The sequence below is a fragment of the Peromyscus maniculatus genome, chromosome 19 (genome assembly GCF_049852395.1).
Source record: "Peromyscus maniculatus bairdii isolate BWxNUB_F1_BW_parent chromosome 19, HU_Pman_BW_mat_3.1, whole genome shotgun sequence".
Classification (NCBI taxonomy): Eukaryota; Metazoa; Chordata; class Mammalia; order Rodentia; family Cricetidae; genus Peromyscus; species Peromyscus maniculatus.
Genome location: NC_134870.1, coordinates 77973186 through 77992143, shown reverse-complemented (window position 1 = coordinate 77992143; position 18958 = coordinate 77973186).

The window sequence follows — 18958 nt, the reverse complement described above, 5'->3', positions numbered from 1 at the left end:
ACCAAACGAATGGAAACACATGAACTATGAACCAAAGGCTGAGGGGCCCCCAACTGGATCAGACCCTCTGAATGGGTGAGACAGTTGATTGGCTTGATCTGTTTGGGAGGCATCTAGGCAGTGGTACCAGGTCCTGGGCTCATTGCATGAGTTGGCTGTTTGAAACCTGGGACTTATGCAGGGACGCTTGGCTCAATCTGGGAGGAGGGGACTGGACCTGCCTGGACTGGGTCTATCAGGTCGATCCTAGTCCTCGGGGGAGACCTTGATCTGGAGGACGTGGGAATGGGGGATAGGCTGGGGGGAAGGGGAGGGGGGCAGGAAGGGAAAGAACAAGGGAATATGTGGCTGTTATATAGAACTGAATAGTATTGTAAAATAAAAAAAAAGAAATAACTGTTGGGGGTAGCTTCATATTATACAACTTGATTAAACTTATTTATTAATTCCAGGAAAAAAAAAAAAGAAATGTTTGCTCGCTGATTTTGACCAGAAGAGTTTGCAATGTTATCTTAAGATAATTATTTTTTAAATATTTGTGTTTAAATACATATATTTCCGAACGTAGCCCACCCCCACTCCATCTCCTATCGTTTATCCCATATCCCCCAACATTATTCCCTGTCCAGTGCAGGTATTTATTTTTTAATCATTGGGTGCATTATTGCTGCCACGAGGTGCATGAACTTTTGTGGATGCCCACCTGAATGTGGATATATTTATTTATTTATTTATTTAAAAGCAAACGTAAACTAACAATCATAGTAAAAGCTGCTTGTGGAACAATGAAGCCCATCTCAGCAGTAGTGAACTCAGGAAAGCTCCTTCTCCTGAGCTCCTGGCACAGCGTGCTGCCAGCTCCAGAGGAGCGCCTCCTCTCCCCAGTACTTGCTAGCTGCCTTTACAACTCTGAGAAAAGATCATGTAACTGCTTTATGTAAAAGGATCCAAATAATATAACCCTAATGGAGTCTGTCACTGCTGCTGTGTTCAGAAGTGACCTCTTGGCAGAGGTTAGTGTCCTTGCTGTGACAGAGCTGAGCTTTCTGCCTGAGATCCACACATACCTATCTGATCGCAACCTCCCAGGAGCAGAGGTCTGTGGTTGTAACTCTCCTGACTCGCAAGCTGCTAACTGCCTCTGTGAGTCTTTTGTATAAGCTTTCTGCTTGTTGTAGCTGTCAACAGTTAAGTTATGAGGCCCCCTCCTTTGTCCGGGAGAGAACATTTCACTTCAGAGGAAAAAAATCTCCACAACAGGCTCATGACACAGCCCCAAGCTGGCTTTGACTCACAGTACTTCTACCTTAGCATTACAATGGTGATTGCAGGGGGTGCCAGCAGCCTGTGGAAACTGTTCTTCAACTACGGTGTGTGTGTGTGTGTGTGTGTGTGTGTGTGTGTGTGTGTGTGTGTGTGTGTGTGTGTGCAATCTTCTTACATTTATGGGAGAAATACATATTTGTGTTTCCTAGTCTGGCTTATTTTACTTAGTATGATGATATCTAGCGCCGATCACTTTTCATTAAAGACAGGAATTCATTCTTCTTCATTCTTCTTTATAGCTGTAATGTATTCACAGATCACTCTCCTCTCTCTCTCTCTCTCTCTCTCTCTCTCTCTCTCTGTGTGTGTGTGTGTGTGTGTGTGTGTGTGTGTGTGTGTGTGTGTGTGTTTCTGGGTGTGCTCTGCATGTGCTGAGGGGTTTCTGGTAGAGTTTCTAGGTTTTATACAGTACTGTATCTCAAAAAGAAGTGAATTGACATTTTTCTTTCCTATTATGTCTCCATTTTTTTTCCTCTCAATTTACTCACCTTCATAAGATTTAAAACATCACATCAAATAATGACTAATGGAAGCAGATGCAGAGATCCAAGGCCAGGCCCCAGGTGGAGCTCCGGGAGTCCAATTGGCGAGAGAGAGGAGGGATTGTATAAGCAGGAGATATTGAAACCATGATTGGAAAAAGCACAGGGACAAATAGTCAAACTAGTGGAAACACATGAACTATGAACCAATAGCTGAGTAGCACCCATGGAACAGGACCAGGCCCTCTGGATAAGTGAGACAGTAGATTAACTTGAACTGTTTGGGAGGTCCCCAGGCAGTAAGACCTGGACCTGTCCTTAGTGCATGAGCTAGCTTTTTGGAGCCTGGGGCCTATGCTGGGACACTTTGCTCAGCCTGGATGAAGGGAGGAGGGGACTGGACCTGCCTTGACTGAATCTATGAGGCTGAGCTGAATCCCCAGGGGAGTCCTTACCCTGAAGGAGGTGGGAATGGGGGGTGAGTTGGGGGAAGGTGGGGGGGGGGAGGACAGGGGAATCCGTGGCTGATATGTAAAATTAAATTAATTATAAAATTAAAAAAAAATCACATCAAATAGATTGGAGAGAGTAGCTAACCTTGTCCTAAAGCTGTTTTATTGACTATGTCAATAGGTGATAAACATATAAATATCACAAGGTGAATGTGGATACTTATGAAAACAAGCATGACTGTGGGCTAGGCAGTTACAGCCATGGCAGAGGTAGAGGGAGGATGCTCTTTCAGTAGATCTCCCGAAGTTTTATGAAAAACCTCTGTTTAAACGAGAGACAAACCTACCCCTGATGTGACTGAATCAGTTTTCTCGGGTATTTTGGGGGAAGAGCTGACCAGGAAAAATGAGAGCACTTCAGTGTTTAGGAAACAACAGGAATCCTATTCTGTTTGATGACATCACCTTAGGATGTGGGAAAGATTCTGTAGAATATTAAAAAAGAACAGTGTCTGTTTCCTAGAAACAGAACGTGAGTCCACAAGAGTGAAGGCTTCTGAGGAAGTTGTCAGGCTTAGAATCGCCTTTGCCTTACTTTGATATTCTGACACATTCTGGAGCAGCATGCTACTTAATGGTGTGCTTGCCACTCCCTGGAATAGCAAGCTCATTTCTTGGAAACATTCATCATACAGTATACCGAGAAACAAAGAAACTTAAGACTGTAAATATAGAATGACAATTAAAACATTGTTTTAGTTTAAAAACACATACTACAATTCTAAAAATTAAGATTTGATATCATATAAAATCATCAATGGCACCATCCAACAGCTCCACAGTTTCATGCCACTTCTTTGCTATTTAAGGAGAATGTATTTATAGCTACATTGATGCCTAAGTCAGGCAATGACCAGAGTATTATAACTAATGTTCAGGACGTCCCACAATTCAACATTTCACTGATTTCAAAATCAGTGAGGATACACTGATACTTTAGGAGCCATTTCTGAATATTGCAGCAGATCTTTGAAGTAAAAATTTACATACTGAGCTGCTTTATTGTTTTGTAGGTAATAATTCACACTAATATTTACACACCATGTATTCTGCCAGCTGGTAGTGGCACACACCTTTAATCCCAGTACTGGGGAGACAGAGGCAGGGAAATCTCTGTGAGTTTAAGGCCAGCCAGTCCAGGACAGGCTCCAAAGCTACACAGGGAAACCTTGACTCAAAAAAACAAAACAAAACAAAACAAAACAAAACAAAACCTCTTATGTTTCAATAACTTGTATTAACGTTCCTCCTATAAATAATAGTTTTTTGGAGATGAATAATGACTTAAAATTTAGTAGACAGCAGATTTAGAAAGCCTAACTTTGAGTTCCCTTGATGGCTTTAACATTAAGCAAAACCTGCTCTCATGAAGGTTTGCATTTAAGCTTTCATAAGAAAGCTTTATAAGAAAACAAGGGAAGCATTAGGGGGTGAATGGGACATAGGAATAGTCCACAAAAGAACAAGATACTTTCATTTCATGGAAATTAAGAAATTATTGACATTGTGGGGTCTAAGAAGAGAAAACAACACACCTCTGTGATGTGATGTTTGAATATGTTCAATAATGAGAACCTTGTTAAGTTCTCCGGCAGTTAAGTGGTCTGTGTTTTTATGAAGGGTATGTGGGGAGAATTTTGGACATGCTCAGGAAACTTAAGAGGCTGACTTCCCCCTGCCCCCAGTATTCTCATGATAACAGGTAAATTTATTAATTCACACAGTTAAAGCAGACCAAAAAAAAAAAAACATGATTTTTTGACAAAACAATACTGCACACAGGACCTTTCTTGGACACTCATGAAGCTGCTTGGAAATCAATGAGAAGTGTACTCAAAACGGGGTTTGTGTTCTTTGACACTGGGCTTTTCTCACAGCCATTGTGTCTCAGTTGTTAATTTCTTGGTTCCGTGACCCTCATCGTGAGAGCTTTACCCTTATGAACTCAGTATGACCATGTCCTCTTCAGCCTTCATGCCTAAAGTCAAGTAGGAAGTGCTGACAAAAACAAACAACAACAAAAATGTAGTTCCTCCCGTGATTCTCATTTAGCCAACTTTACACCCATCGTTAGATGTTGTTCACAGCCACACTCAGCTGGGAAAGTGAACGCTTTCCTAGACATTCCGATGCTCTGAACACAACTTGGGTTTTCTTTGTAAAGAAGAAATGGGACCTCTGCTAAAAGTCAGGGGACTCCAGTGGCATTTGAAATGGCATTTGACTTTATTATTTTTTAGCTTGATGAGTACAGTAGGGCACAGAAATGAGTTTATCATCCCATCCTGAATATTAACAACCTCCTGAATGATCCAGCTAGCCATTTCATAGAGTTCATGTGCATGGGACTTTCCTGACTTATTGAATGCAATCCAAATAGACCTCGGGCTTTCAGCAAGGAATATAAAAAAGCAGTCTGTTTATAGACACTGTTGCATTAATTAGAGCCCATCTGGCTTCATGAAAGGGCTCCACGCCGGCAAAGGATATGTTTCATCTGTTATGACAATAGCAACACCTGAGGCTCCATGCTAGCAGATTTGATAATGAGGATGCCAAGGTGGCTGAGCACAGATTTCCTGTAGGCTCTCCAAGCTTTTTACCTACTGTGTCTCCAGAAATCATTAAAGCCTGCAACACTGTAGGGAGACCTAGTTTTTTTAAAAGTCAATATTTTTAATTAGATTTTGTTAGTAATGAACAAGAGACAGTTTTAGAACTGAAGTCCCCTTTGCAGTTGTACTGGGATATATACTGCTTTTGTTGACATAATTCACTCTACAGATTGTGTGGAACCTTCCTTAAGAAGCACAAATGTGACAGTTAAAAGAATGAAAATATACCTGTTGTCATAGGGCTGTTATCTCAGTACTTGTGGTCTAAGGCAAGAACGTTCATGAATTTTAGGTCAATTGGGTATCAGGGCAGGACTGAAAAATATGGAGAAGGGAAGGAGGAGAAAGGGAAACAACCAGTAGAGGTAGGAAGAGAAAAAGAAAGAGAAGGAAGAGTGGGAAAGGAATTAGTAGAAGGTGGACAGCAATAACTGAAAGGAAAGGAGGAGGAAGAGGAACAGGAGAATGAGATTGCACCTCTGACCTATGCAAAGACCACAGGGAAGGAGAATTTCACTTTCAACCCCAGCTCCCAGCCTATAAACCCAGGAGTTTTGAGTGAGTGCCTCTCAGGAAACATTCAGTGCGTAGGCTCTCTCCTCTGTGCTGATAAAACCTTGACTGTTGGGGTTGGTTGGGGATTTAGCTCAGTGGCAGAATGCTTGCCTAACAAGTGCAAAGCCCTGGGTTCGGTTCTCAGCTATGAAAGAAAAAAGACCTTGGCCATACAGTTTTAAAAGGTCAATCTTGGTGCTCTATTGATCACTTGACATGGTCTCGTCTAATTAGAAAGCATGCAGTTATTCCTCATTTCTAAACACTGCCAGTAAAGACGGTTGAGGTAATGAGACATCAGCTAGGGTCTGAGGTCAAACATAGGATTAGGATGTGCCCCTGAGGGAGATCTATTAACTTGTCACTCAAGGTGATTCTATATTCCGCATTTTCTGTTTTCATGATTAGATTAGCATATTATTTATAAATCATATATGAGTAATTATTTGCTTATCTTAAAGGATGGAAAATGTACTATATTAAAATGAATTAAATACTAATTGTACCTATACAAAGTATTTATAACAATAAATGTGGTAACTTAGAAGGTAACAGGTTGATGCCTGGAGGAGAGAACTCTTGCTCTGTGGGGGGAAAGGGACAAGAAGCACATTGTTGTGGTAGAAATAAAAAGCTTTGCTTTGCAAAATAAAATGATGTTAGTAAATATGAATATGCTTACCAATGTAAACTAATAGTGTAAAATATTGTGAAATATAACCATTGCCTTTTAAAATTAAATTTAAATTCTAAAAAAAGTAATTTTGTATCTCCAAAGATAGACTTTGCCAAAGAGGAAACTCAAGATTAAATAGAGTTATGGAAAAGTTCTAAGAAAAATGGCAAATACATGGGACTGAATGATGCGGCCACATGAAGAGGTAATAGCCACCTTTACTATATATACAAAAGAAATCAATCCACTTAAGAAAGATGTACTGTGAACACCCAGCAAGAGAGAAGCAAAAACAGCTAAAGGTAGAATGCCATTGCAACAGACAAAATTAAGCTGATGAAAGTATCTAAAGAAGTGATAATTTTAAAGGTAGAAGAATTACATGAGGAGCACTAGTAAGCACCAGGTAAGGAAGGTGAAGACAGCATAGTGAACTCTGATACAGATTTAAGAAATCAAAGTATTGTTAGACACAGAGCTGGAGAGCCATCTCAGTAGGTAAAATTCTTGCTACACAAACACAAATATTTGAATTTGGATCCCCAACACCCCTACAAAGAGTAATATGTGGCACACACCTGTAGATGTAACCAACCATCTTATTAAAATAAGAAACACAGAACCAATGTAAAGAGAAAGCCGAGAGGTCAGAGCTCAGAGCTAAAATCTTACCTCCTGCAGTGCTCCTAGCTTCCCCGAAAGAGAGAGCTACTTCCTGTGTGTGTTTTTAAATAGTCTTTCTGTTCTGCCTTCTCATTGGTTGTAAACCCAAACACATGACTGCCTCATCACTGCCTGTAAGTACCGCCCTCCAGGTCTTAAAGGTGTATGTCTCTAATGCTGGCTGTATCCCTGAACACACAGAGATCTATCTACCTAGCTCTTCTACCAAGTGCTGGGATTAAAGGCGTGCGCCACCGCCGCCGCTGCCACCACGCTCTTGCTATGGCTCTAATAGCTCTGACCCCTGGGTAACTTTATTTATTAACATACAATGAAAATCACATTTCAGTACAAATAAAATACCACCATATTTCCCCTTTTCTATTTTAATAAAAAGAAAAAAGGCAAAAGGTTATAACTAACAAAAGAAAAACTGTATACAAAAGTACAATAACTATGTACAATATATACAAGTAACAAATACCTAAACGATGTCTAGTCCATTTGTATTTGACAAATCAGAGAAAATGATTCCCTTATCTATCCTATTTTAGTAAGTCCACAATGTATCTAATTCACTTTTTTTTTTTTTTTTTTGGTTTTTTTGAGACAGGGTTTCTCTGTGTAGCTTTGCGCCTTTCCTGGAACTCACTTGGTAGCCCAGGCTGGCCTCGAACTCACAGAGATCTGCCTGGCTCTGCCTCCCGAGTGCTGGGATTAAAGGCATGCACCACCACCGCCCGGCTTCTAATTCACTTTCTATCCTAATTAATCTTCAACTATAACTAACTAATCTTCAACTCCCTCAGAGTCCCAAGAAGGAAATAATATTAGCTAACAAAAATAAAAACAAGAAGTGCATGCAAGCAACTTCCAAAAAATTTGTGAGTTGACAGAAACAGCCAGCTGCCTGGACAGTCACCTGAGGCCACTCCACAGTGTTGGGGCATCATCTTCAGCCTATAGGCTTAGCATATCTGATAGACTCATTTGTGAAGTAGGATGTACACAAGGTCAACAGTTCAACCTCACATTTGGGTGAGAGCAGTCCATGTACCAGAAACACCTGAATTCCACTAGTGTCCTGTCATGATTCAGGATTTTAAATTCTGGAAATTGTTGACAGTTTTTGAATTCAGCTGTCCATTCTTCTTGGCTGTGTATATATGGCTTCATCTCAGCATCCCCTTCTTCTCCACATCTCTCTATGAAATACCAGTCTACTATTGAGAGGTGTGAGCTTTCAGCTGCCGTTCCATTGCACAACAGAAGCTATCAGCCCACTGCCTGTTAAGCTGCCTTCGAAGAAAAGGGCACTGTACCTTTTCTGGATTGCGAAGGCCACTTCAGGGATGGGGCCATAATGTCCTGGCCTCAGAAGATGCCTTTTGATAAAGCCATAACCACACTTGTTTTTGGCAACAATCGGTAGTCCTTTGTTTTGTGTCCTGTCTGTCCATTTTTTCCTGTTGATTCGAGGATACTTTGTTGTCCAGTGGCTAACTTTTGTCACAATGAAAGTTAACTCCATATGCAGTTTCTTCAATGCCCATATTTTCTCTGAAGTAGATTGGTACTGCCAAGAGCTGACATGTCTCAAAAAAGAAAAATTTCTAAGTTATTAAAAGATTTTAAATGCCATATTCTGTAGATCTCTGAAGGGTTTGAAGATGACCTGTCTAAAACATTTTGGCTCAATTTTTAAAACATATCTAATATGACTACAATTTCTATTGTAATGTCTAACTACTAACTTTCATTTCTTTATATCCTAATAGTTGGTAATAATGTAAAGTATTTAAAACTAGTAATTGTCTTTTTCTTTTCTTTTCTTTCTTTTTTTTTTTAAACAAGAACCTTAAATCTAATCTTCTTTGGTTAGCCTTTTTCTAACCCTTTACAACAACTTGTAACCAACCCCCCTAAACAATGAAAATTATCCCAGTCCCAAAATCCATTAAAAAGACCAAAAAACCACACACACCCAATAATCTCAGTGCAGGGAAGGGAGGGACAACAGAATCCACAAGGCTTGTTGGCTACTAAACCTAACCGTTCAGTGAACTGTTTAAGAAGTGAGAGCCCTTGTCTGAGCAATGCTACAGGATAACACCCTGCACCAATCCCTGGCCACCATGCATGAATCTACACACCCAAATGCACACATAGGCACATACATACACACAGAAAGAGGCCTTTGGGCACATGAAAGCTGATAGAATTGAGCAGATGCATACACGATAAATAATGAAGTTTTTTTTTTCCAGCCAGAAAGAAAACCATGCCAAATTGAAGCAGGGAAATACAAAAGAGAGAGAGAGAGAAGAGAGAGAGAGAGAGAAAGAGAGAGAGAGAGATAGAGATAGAGAGAGAGAGAGAGAGAGAGAGAGAGAGAGAGAGAGACCCAGTTTAAAGAAATATTAAGCATGTGCCAACTTAAGATCTAGTAATTCCACTCAGACTTTTACCCAAGAAAAACAAAACCATTTGTCCATGAAAAAATATGTTTGCATGAATTTCATGGGAACATTTTTCTTCCTAATAGCTACATTCTTTAAAAAAGAAATAAAAAATGTGTGTCAGGAGAGTGAAAATGCAAATTGTTGTATATTCATAGAAAGAAACACTGCTGTGCCAGCATGAAAAAAAGGAACTCATGATCTGATACAGAAGAAGCACAAAGAACCATGAAAACATCTTGTCCCTTAAAAATGTGGGGGCACATATAATGTGAGTCCATTCCTGTGAAACTTCCAAACAGGCAAATGCTCAGTCCCTTATCTAAGTGAAATAGACCTCGCCTGATTGAAATTTTAGAGATATTATGTATAGCATGGCTAATGTGGACATACTTTTATCAAACTCAAGACTATTTATTTAAAATCTGTGCATTCCAATGTCTTTAAATTTTATTTACATAAAACAAAATTAAAATAAATTATCGATAATATTAAAAACTAAAGGAGATTTGAAAGCCAGGGGACTTATTCTCTAACTCTGTAAGTACAGCAGTTGTCTCCTTATAAATAAACAGGGCCTCTGTATAATGACTACAAGTTCATCCCACTGAAGAAAACAAAACAATGCAATTTATATGATAAACCATTTAGGCTAAAAAGATATAAAGTAAAAAGTAAGATAAAGGTTTTCCCTCACAAAAATAGGAAAAATGTAATATTTTAATAGATAAAATTATATACAATTATATCAAAATATTAAAGATTTAGATTACATTATTAAATACTACTAAATTAAATGTCAGGATTACAAAGGCTGTGAGTGGTTATGTTCAAAGAACCAGCCAGCAACCTTGAAGCAGGATAGAGAAACCACACAGAGATATTTCTACCTGCTCAGTAGTCCACATAGACGTACATTCGATTTTATTAACTTTTGCTTTTTTGTATATTTTTAAATTTTTTTCTCTTAAGGCTTACGAATAAATTAAGGTATTAAATATCTGTCTTAAACACTTGCTGAAGAACCAGCTATAGCAGGTCAGGAGAGGAGATGTGGATGGGTAAATACTAAACACACACAGGAGACTTATCCAAGGGGCAAAATTTAATTCTTCTTTTTGTTTTTCTTCTTCTTCTTTTTCTTCTTCTTCTTCTTCTTCTTCTTCTTCTTCTTCTTCTTCTTCTTCTTCTTCTTCTTCTTCTTCTTCTTCTTCTCCTACTCCTCCTTCTTCTTACTCTTTACTTTTCTCTTATTCCTTTTATACTACCCGAGGCAACAAAATTATATCACAACCACAAGTTATATATTTTTCAAAAACAAATTAAAATATATACACAGGAAGAAATCACATTATGATAACAAGTTACATGGTTTCCTCAGAAGTCCACAAGCACTTAATATTTTTCTTTGTGTTAGTTTTCCCACCATAATATCTTCACACCAAAGCAATAACTCTTTTATTATTGGTAAACAAAGTTTTAAGCAAGCCAAATGTATTTCAGCCAGTTCCTTTGTACTGGCAGGCAGCTATTTGAGGTTTCAGCATAGCAGATTCCTATCCTATTTCTACTCTACAAAACTTTACTCAAGTGGTCTAGCTAACCATCTATTTTTCTTTTTTCTTTAAACACAATAGTACCATTGACTTTTCCTTTCATAATTTTGTTTTTCCAAGGTGCATACCAAAACTTATGATTAATTCTGTAAGCTACTTGACCAAGGAACTCAGGCCTAACCTTGGGTGTAGGTACATAATCTTTTTTTATAATCATCTTTAATCATTGTTTTTCTACAGGCAGAATTCATGGGTATATAATGCACGAAACTTCCTAGTTTCGTTTTACACCCTGGGCAAATCTCACAAAAGCGGGAGATGGATGAGTTCTACTCTTACTTCTGTCTTTTTTATCTCTCATTGGAGCGATGGCAGAGCAGCCTAAATTGGTTCCCTAATCATCTTCATTAATTGTCTTAACCACCTGTGTCTTTTACGATACATCAGAAAGTTCAATTAAATCACTGATCCACAGAAGCTCCATTGCTCCATAAAGATCATCTCCATTATGATCTGCAAGTAAATCACCCAGTGAGGAATGTGATTTTTCCATGAAACAATCGCACTAAACTAGATCCAGTGGGAATCTTTCACAGAGTAATCATACAAGGCCAAATACATCAGGAACAGGACAGGAGCAAGCAGGAGTCCCCTGGGACTTTCCCTCTCCAGGGTGTACCTGATAGCTTTGCTATCTGGTGGGTTGGATTCCATAAGCTCCATTGCTGAGTGTCACTCCTCTGACATAGCCCTGAAAAGCACTTTTTCATGCCCAACACTACATCCATTATCCTCTAATATATCATGTGTAAATGACCTTTACATAAGTGTGTTTCTTTTGTTCATTTGTTTGTTTTATCCATAAAGGTTGTTTACGTTTATCCATGAATTCAGTACAAGCTTGCTTAAAATGCTTGGGATCTTCCAATCTTGAGCATTCTGAAGGAAGAACTATCCTTTGACTAGCTCCTGGGACATAATCTTTTGTTCTGAATGCTTTTGAACACTGCAGGTCCTAGGTCAAATTGCAAGACTAGCTCTAGTCTATGAGACCCCTCCAGTCCCCTCTTCCATTTCATACTGCATTGTTCAAACCCTTCTGGCTTCCTCTGGTACCTGCTCTATCGGATAATAAAGGTGTGGAGAAAAGCTACATCATAAGGACACATTCCTCTTAAGTTAAACATCAGGTGAGATGTCCCGTGACAATATGACCTGATCTTTAATAAGAAGCACCCTATTACAGCCTTCCCTACCCTGTGTCCCAAATCAAGTACAGCTAGGTATGTTTTTGGATTCCATAATTTAGTTATAAGTTAAAATTTTATGTCTCTAGCTTAACTTTCTTTTAGCTCTTAAAAGCCTGTATACCTATCTATTTGTATTCCTATTTATATGTTTTGTAATACCTGAAAGATAAATCAAATCAGAAGTATGTCCCATCTTAGCCAATTTTCACAACTAAAATAAAACACCATATATGGTCAGTTAATTCATAACAAAGTATTTATTTCTCCTGGTTCTGGAGAATGAGAAATTGGAGATCATGGTACTAGATTGTCTTGGGAGGGTCTTCCTGCTGCATCTTCACATGCCTAAAGAGATAAAAAGGCAAGGGAGATGGAGATAACTGAGTACACAAAGCTCTTGCTATGCAGCCATTGAAATTCAAATTCAATCCCTAGAACCCACATTTAAAAAATCAGAAGTTTTGGCATGAATTTGTAATTCCTCAGACAAAGGGGAGAGACAGGAGGATCCCTGGGCTTTGCTGGGGATCTACTTAAAGAGCTGAAGGCAATGAGAGATCAAAGTCAATAACTCCTGAGGAACAACACTCAAATTGGACTTCCAGCCTCTGTATACATGTGCATATACACATGAATACACACACACACACACACACACACACACACACACACACACACACACACACTGTAAAAGCTAAATCAAGCACAAAGATTCTCATTCTCACTGCTTTTGCCTGAGGGTAAATCTACTGACCTCCATGAGAACTACACTGCTTAATGCCACCATGGACCTCAGGTTGTAGCATATCAGTTTTTGAAGACACATTCACACTGTGACATGCCACAGAACAAGGAATCTGTCTTTGCACTTGTTTATATGAACCCTTTAATTCTGTGTCACTGAGAGGAATGTAAGTGTCATAGTGAGAGGATACTTTTTTTCTTGTTCTCCATTTTTGCTGTAGCTCTAGAGTGTGCTCATCAGTGTTTGAACTGTAGAAGAGAAGAAGGACTGGAAGTGTTAATTTAAGTTACAAAAAGTCAATTCCGAAGGACCCTCAATAGGGAGACAGCCTGGCTAATTCCTACTTTGGTTCCCTGGAAAAGCACCTGGAACACATTGTTTCTATTCACAAACACCAGTGACGACCCTGCTCCTGAGAAGACATCTTCATATGAAAAATAAATGTCTTTCCTTTTGAACCCAACTTAAAACTTACTTCTGAACCCTGGGCCTTGTAATCAGATACATGGCATTGAATGCCCAGTCTAAGGCCAAGGTTGAGTTAATGAGGGTCAAATCAAACATTTTGTACAGACCTGGATTTTAATCAACCCCACATATGTATAAAAGTATCCTTAATGTTCCTACTCAGAAGTAGCTGCTTTGACAATATTCAATTGCTTACAGTATGCAATGAATATAAATATATTTATCCTTCTTCATGCTTGAATTTACTGTCATATCTGTGTCTATCTTCCAGAAAGGCCCACAGTTGGGAGTATTGGCATTCATGAATCCCAACATACGTGTCTGTTAGAGGCAGAATCTTGAGAATATTGTGATTTCACAGTTATTGAACACACTGTATGACACAAATGAGAAAGCTTTTCTATGAATTCAGTTACTGGATTGCAAACATGTATCATGTATATAATGACATATACACATATGATATATACACATACAGCACTCATTTGCTTGTTGCCAGTTAAAGTTATGAATCAATAAACATTTTATGTCTAGCAAGCACTTAAGAATCAGCACAAAGTTCCAAGTTGTCAGTAAGTTAAGCAGAATTAATATGCAAAGTGCAGACAAATTTTTCTTTGGGCCACCAACTCACACAAAACAACAGGGAGACTTATTATTAATTGCATAAGCTCGGTCTATAGCTTAGGCTTGTCCCATTAGTTCTTACAAGTTAAATTAACCCACTTATATTAATCTGTTTTGTCTAATGGCTTTTTACCTCTCTTCCATCTTGCACCTCCTACTTTTCCTCTGTGTCCTCTGGTGTCTCTTCCTTGTCTCCATTCATCCCCTGTTCCTTCCTCTCTCTGTCTAGAAGTCTCGCCTAACCTCTTCCTGCCTAGCTCTTGGCATTTAGCCCTTTATAGAATAGCTTTTTATTTTATGTCATTATTTCTAAGATATCTGTTCGTTTTCTATGGAGAGACAGAATGGTTGTGGATCTAGATTGGAGGGGAAATGGGGAGGAACTGGGAGGAGTCAGTAGAAAGGAAACTGTAAACAGAATATTTTGATTATTAATTTAAAAAAGAAAATGGGAATATGGTTATAAAATACATAATGGATCTGATCATTTCTTTATTGATTCTATGAAATTAATTTATAAGTTGGTATCTTTAGTACCTAGCTCACTTACCTGTAAAATGAAGACTATGATAATATTGTCTTCAGAAGTATACTCAGGATAAAATTTAGACAGTGTGTGCCCAAGAATCTCCTTTATGTTGAGTCTTATTTTACAGTAAATTTTCATCTTCATCATGTATATATAGTCTCCTTTGGATGTTAGATATCTTAGGTGATTCATTTGGAAAAGCTCATGTTTTGAATTGCTTGCCTTTGTAGGAATTATGAACCCACAGGAAAAAAAGATGTCTGCAGAAAGAAATGGCAGTGGAATGTTGGCCTAAAGGCCTTTGCTGTGGATCCATCACTGCTTTGAAATAAACTGCTGAAACATTTTCTTGAAGTGACTTGAGACTTGGTTTCAGAAAGTGAAAAAAATATTTGGCTGTCCATTTTCAGTTTGCACAGAATTGATCTGAGAAAATATAATAGTGTCTGAAAAAATTCACAGATGCTTATTGATGCAATTTTTCCTTTTAAGCCTCTAGGAGAATATAAATCTCCATTAAAACTTTAAATCACAAGTAGATGAAAGACTAAAGAATCACTTGATTAAAGAAGTTAATTGAAAAATTAAATGATATAATCAGAATGTTTTACAGGTGTTTCAAGCATGGCCATGTCATACACACAGTTGTTTTTAATCCCTATGTACATATTTTTTTTACAACTGCCTCAGATTCTGATTACTATTGAATATGAACATGATTATTGGTATGGACCTTTTTATATACCCTTTATTATTTCCTCACCATACATTAGCAGTTTGCCCAACAACTTGAATTATAGAACAGCTTTTCATTCAATTAAAAAGTATTCATGGTTTATCCAATATATTATAGAGACAGTGCAAGTCTAAGGACACAGAAAAAAACTTTCCACATGGACTTGGATTCCCTTCTTATCATCACATTGTAATCATGACAAAGAATTGCAGCCCTGTCATCATTCACCTGGACCACTGTGTTAATCTTGTGCCTTTCTTCTATGACTCTGCTAACATTATGGACTATTCTTTACCAGGCAGACAGATACTTGTAAGAATTCACTGCTCTGCTTAAGCCTTCCAGTGGTTTCCCACTTCAATCAAAACAAAACTATTTTTTAAAGCAATGCTTAATCACCTCATGTGACTTCATTTCCGTGCACATGTTCCTGTTACACACTCTTATTTGCCCTCTTATCTTAACAACTGGCTTCCTCAGAAATGCATGAATCCTGGATCTTTCCTATGTCTCACCATGTTGCTTTATCAACAGTGTTGTTAAAACTTTGCACCCTCCAACATATTAAGAGGTTGCACATTGTTTTCAATTCTCTACCTCCATACTCTATTTCCTAATATGTAGCAGGACTCTTAACAGGTCTTATTAATAAGAACAAACCTGAGGCCAGATATTGGGGTGAATGCTGGAAGATCAGATACAGAACAGGCCACAGCTACCTCACCTTACCAGTTCCTCAGCTGGTCTTGTTTCCTCAGACTGGAGGCCTCTGAGTCCTCATCCAAATGGATCTCAGCTGAACTGCTACTCAAAAGCCTGAATGCTTAACCAGGCCAAATGCTTAACCAGCCAAATGCTTCTAGTTCCTTGTCTTCATGCCTTATATACCTTTCTGCTTTCTACCATCACTCCCTTAGATTTAAGGCTCGCTTTCTGGGATTAAAGGCGTGTGTCACCATGCCTGGCCATTTCCAATGTGGCCTTGAACTCACAGAGATCCAGAAGGATTTCTACCTCTGGAGTGCTAGGATTAAAGTTGTGAGTGCCATAATTTTCTAGCCTTTGTATCTAGTGTCTGTTCTTTCTCTGACCCCAGATAAGTTTATTAGGGTGTGCAATATTTTGGGGAACACAAGACCACCACACTAATATGCTTTTTTTTCATAAATCAAGACACAGTAACAACATGACATATTTTTGTTATGTTTTATATTGATTTGTTCTGTATTTGGTTTCTCTCAGATTATATAGGCCAAAACCTTTTTCTGTGATTAAAATGAATTTATGAACATTATATATATATATATATATATATATATATATATGTGTGTGTGTGTGTGTAATGATTTAATATTTTTCTATTATACATTTTGGAGATGTATTTACCATGTTGATGTAAGCACTAAGTGAAACCAGAAGAACTTGTAGCTTCCTCTCTAAAGGTCTTCAAATTCCAAGAGATTTCTATTGTTGGAAAATCCTTGATCAAACAATAAGAACCATACTTCTTCATCAGATTTTACACAGATCATGTATTTTACATAAGGCCAAAAATTGCCAGTGACTGAAGGAACATTCCAGATACACAGGAGGTGTGAGTGAATGTAGGACTTCTAGGGAGGGAGACAACTCCCACTGACATGACAAGCTAGGGTAGGTGTGATGCCCGAACAATATCACTTATCCAAGATGAAATCTTTCAGTTATACTGACACTATTAAATATTGTCAATTGTCTTTGTAGACTCACCAAATGATTGTGGCATTTTATTTCTGCAGATAACATAGCCTAAATTCATTAATTATGAATGCATTTAGTATAAGTCACCTATATGGACCAAGTATTTCACACTAAAAGTATTCCGTTATGATACTGTGGGGAACTGGTACTAGCATGTTTACAGAGAAAGGTGTTTTGGTCTTTCTTTGGTTTCTCAGCAAACTTGTTTCTGTACACTTGCCCAGGTGGTAGTCAGGGCCCAACTTTTGACTTCTCTTCCATTATGACTGATGAATGGAAATGCAAAGGGAAGAAATCCCATCATAGTTAACTCTACACTTTCTGTATCCACATTTTGAAAATCCAAACATAACCTTAGAACTTATGAGTCTTATGATACTGGGAAGTTTATTGTTACTGTTATGGGTATCAGTTTTTCACTTGAAAAATGAAATTGATAATTGATATATTAAAGTTGAAAATCGACATTACACAGTCTTCTCATAAGAAGTAACTGTTTTTATGTGCCAATGCAGTATTGTTTATTTGTCTATATTTTAAAAGCAATGATTATTTGTTTTCTTTGTACCCTCAGAATTTGCTATTGACTACAATTGCTAATGAAATAGAAAATTATATGCTAGTGTTCTGTAAGAATTTAAGTTTTAGAAATGTTGAGAATATCTTTGTATAAATTGAACTAGATAAAAAAGAAGCTATGATTTCATCTTATTAAGCTAAAAAAGTTAATCTTCCTCCCATATATTCTCAGGCTGTGGGGAATCGCAATTTTAAACAGACCGCAGACTGAGTCAAAAAAATCATTCAATTCTATCAGCCTCATCCAGTTGCCTGTTTGCTTAAGATAAAAGTTCGATGGTGGTTGACTCTAAATAGATTAAAAAGCTTATCACCAGGTGATTTGATTTAAGGCTGGTTTCTGCTAAAAATTGAGGTTATGTATTTCTAAGCTTTCCAAGCTCTGTGGTTGATTAGTTAAAGTCAAAGCTATTAATCCTCCCAGGAAAGGCTTTGTAACTTCTAACAGACCAGAACAGCATTCTTGGCTGTCCTTGAAGGCAACTGCAGGCTCCTACTAGGCAACAATTTGAGGTGAATTTTATTTGTAGAAAAGAGTAAAACTGAAACTGAAACACTTCTGTACAGCAATGAACACCATTATCTGAGTGAGAAGGCAGCCAGCTGGATGGGGAAAAAATTACCAGCCATATAACATATAACAGAGAGTTAGTATTTAGAATAACAAAACTCAGAAAACTAAACATTAAGAAAAGAAACAACTCAATTAAAATTGGGGCATGGAACAACACAGAGAGTTCACAGAAGAAGAAAAAAAAGACAAGAAGTATTTAATATGTTTTCAACATTTTCAGCCACCAGGGAAACACAAATCAAAACTTCAATTTCATTTTACCCAGCATAGAATGGGTAAGAATAAAAACACAAGCGCTGTACAAGTGCTGCTCTGGCCATACCTATTAACTCTGGGTACGACAACAAACTGATACAGGCAATAGGAAGTCAGTGTGGAAGTTGCACAAAAACGCTAGAAACAGACATGCCATATGATCTTGTTATACCATTCCTGTGCATGTGACTAAAAGACTCTATATTCTATTATAGAGGTACTTCCTTGTACATGTTCATCATTGCTAAATTCATAATGGCCAGGAAATAGAAACACTCTAAATGTCCATCAACTATTAATGAATAATGAAAATGGGTTACATATATCTAATAGAATAGTGTTCAACTGTTAAAAAAATGAAATTCATAGGTAAACAGATGGAGCTGGAAATATTCATTCTGAGTGAGATATTCTAGATTCAGAAAGAAAAGTGCTACGTATTTTCTCTCAAATATGAATTTTGGAAAAATATAACAATTCATTACCAAATACTAAATGGTCATCCTTGAAAACATACATACATATAATATTGAACAGACAGAGCAGGTTATATTTAGGGATATATATGTATATGCATATACATATATTCATGTAAAATATATGAATAAAAA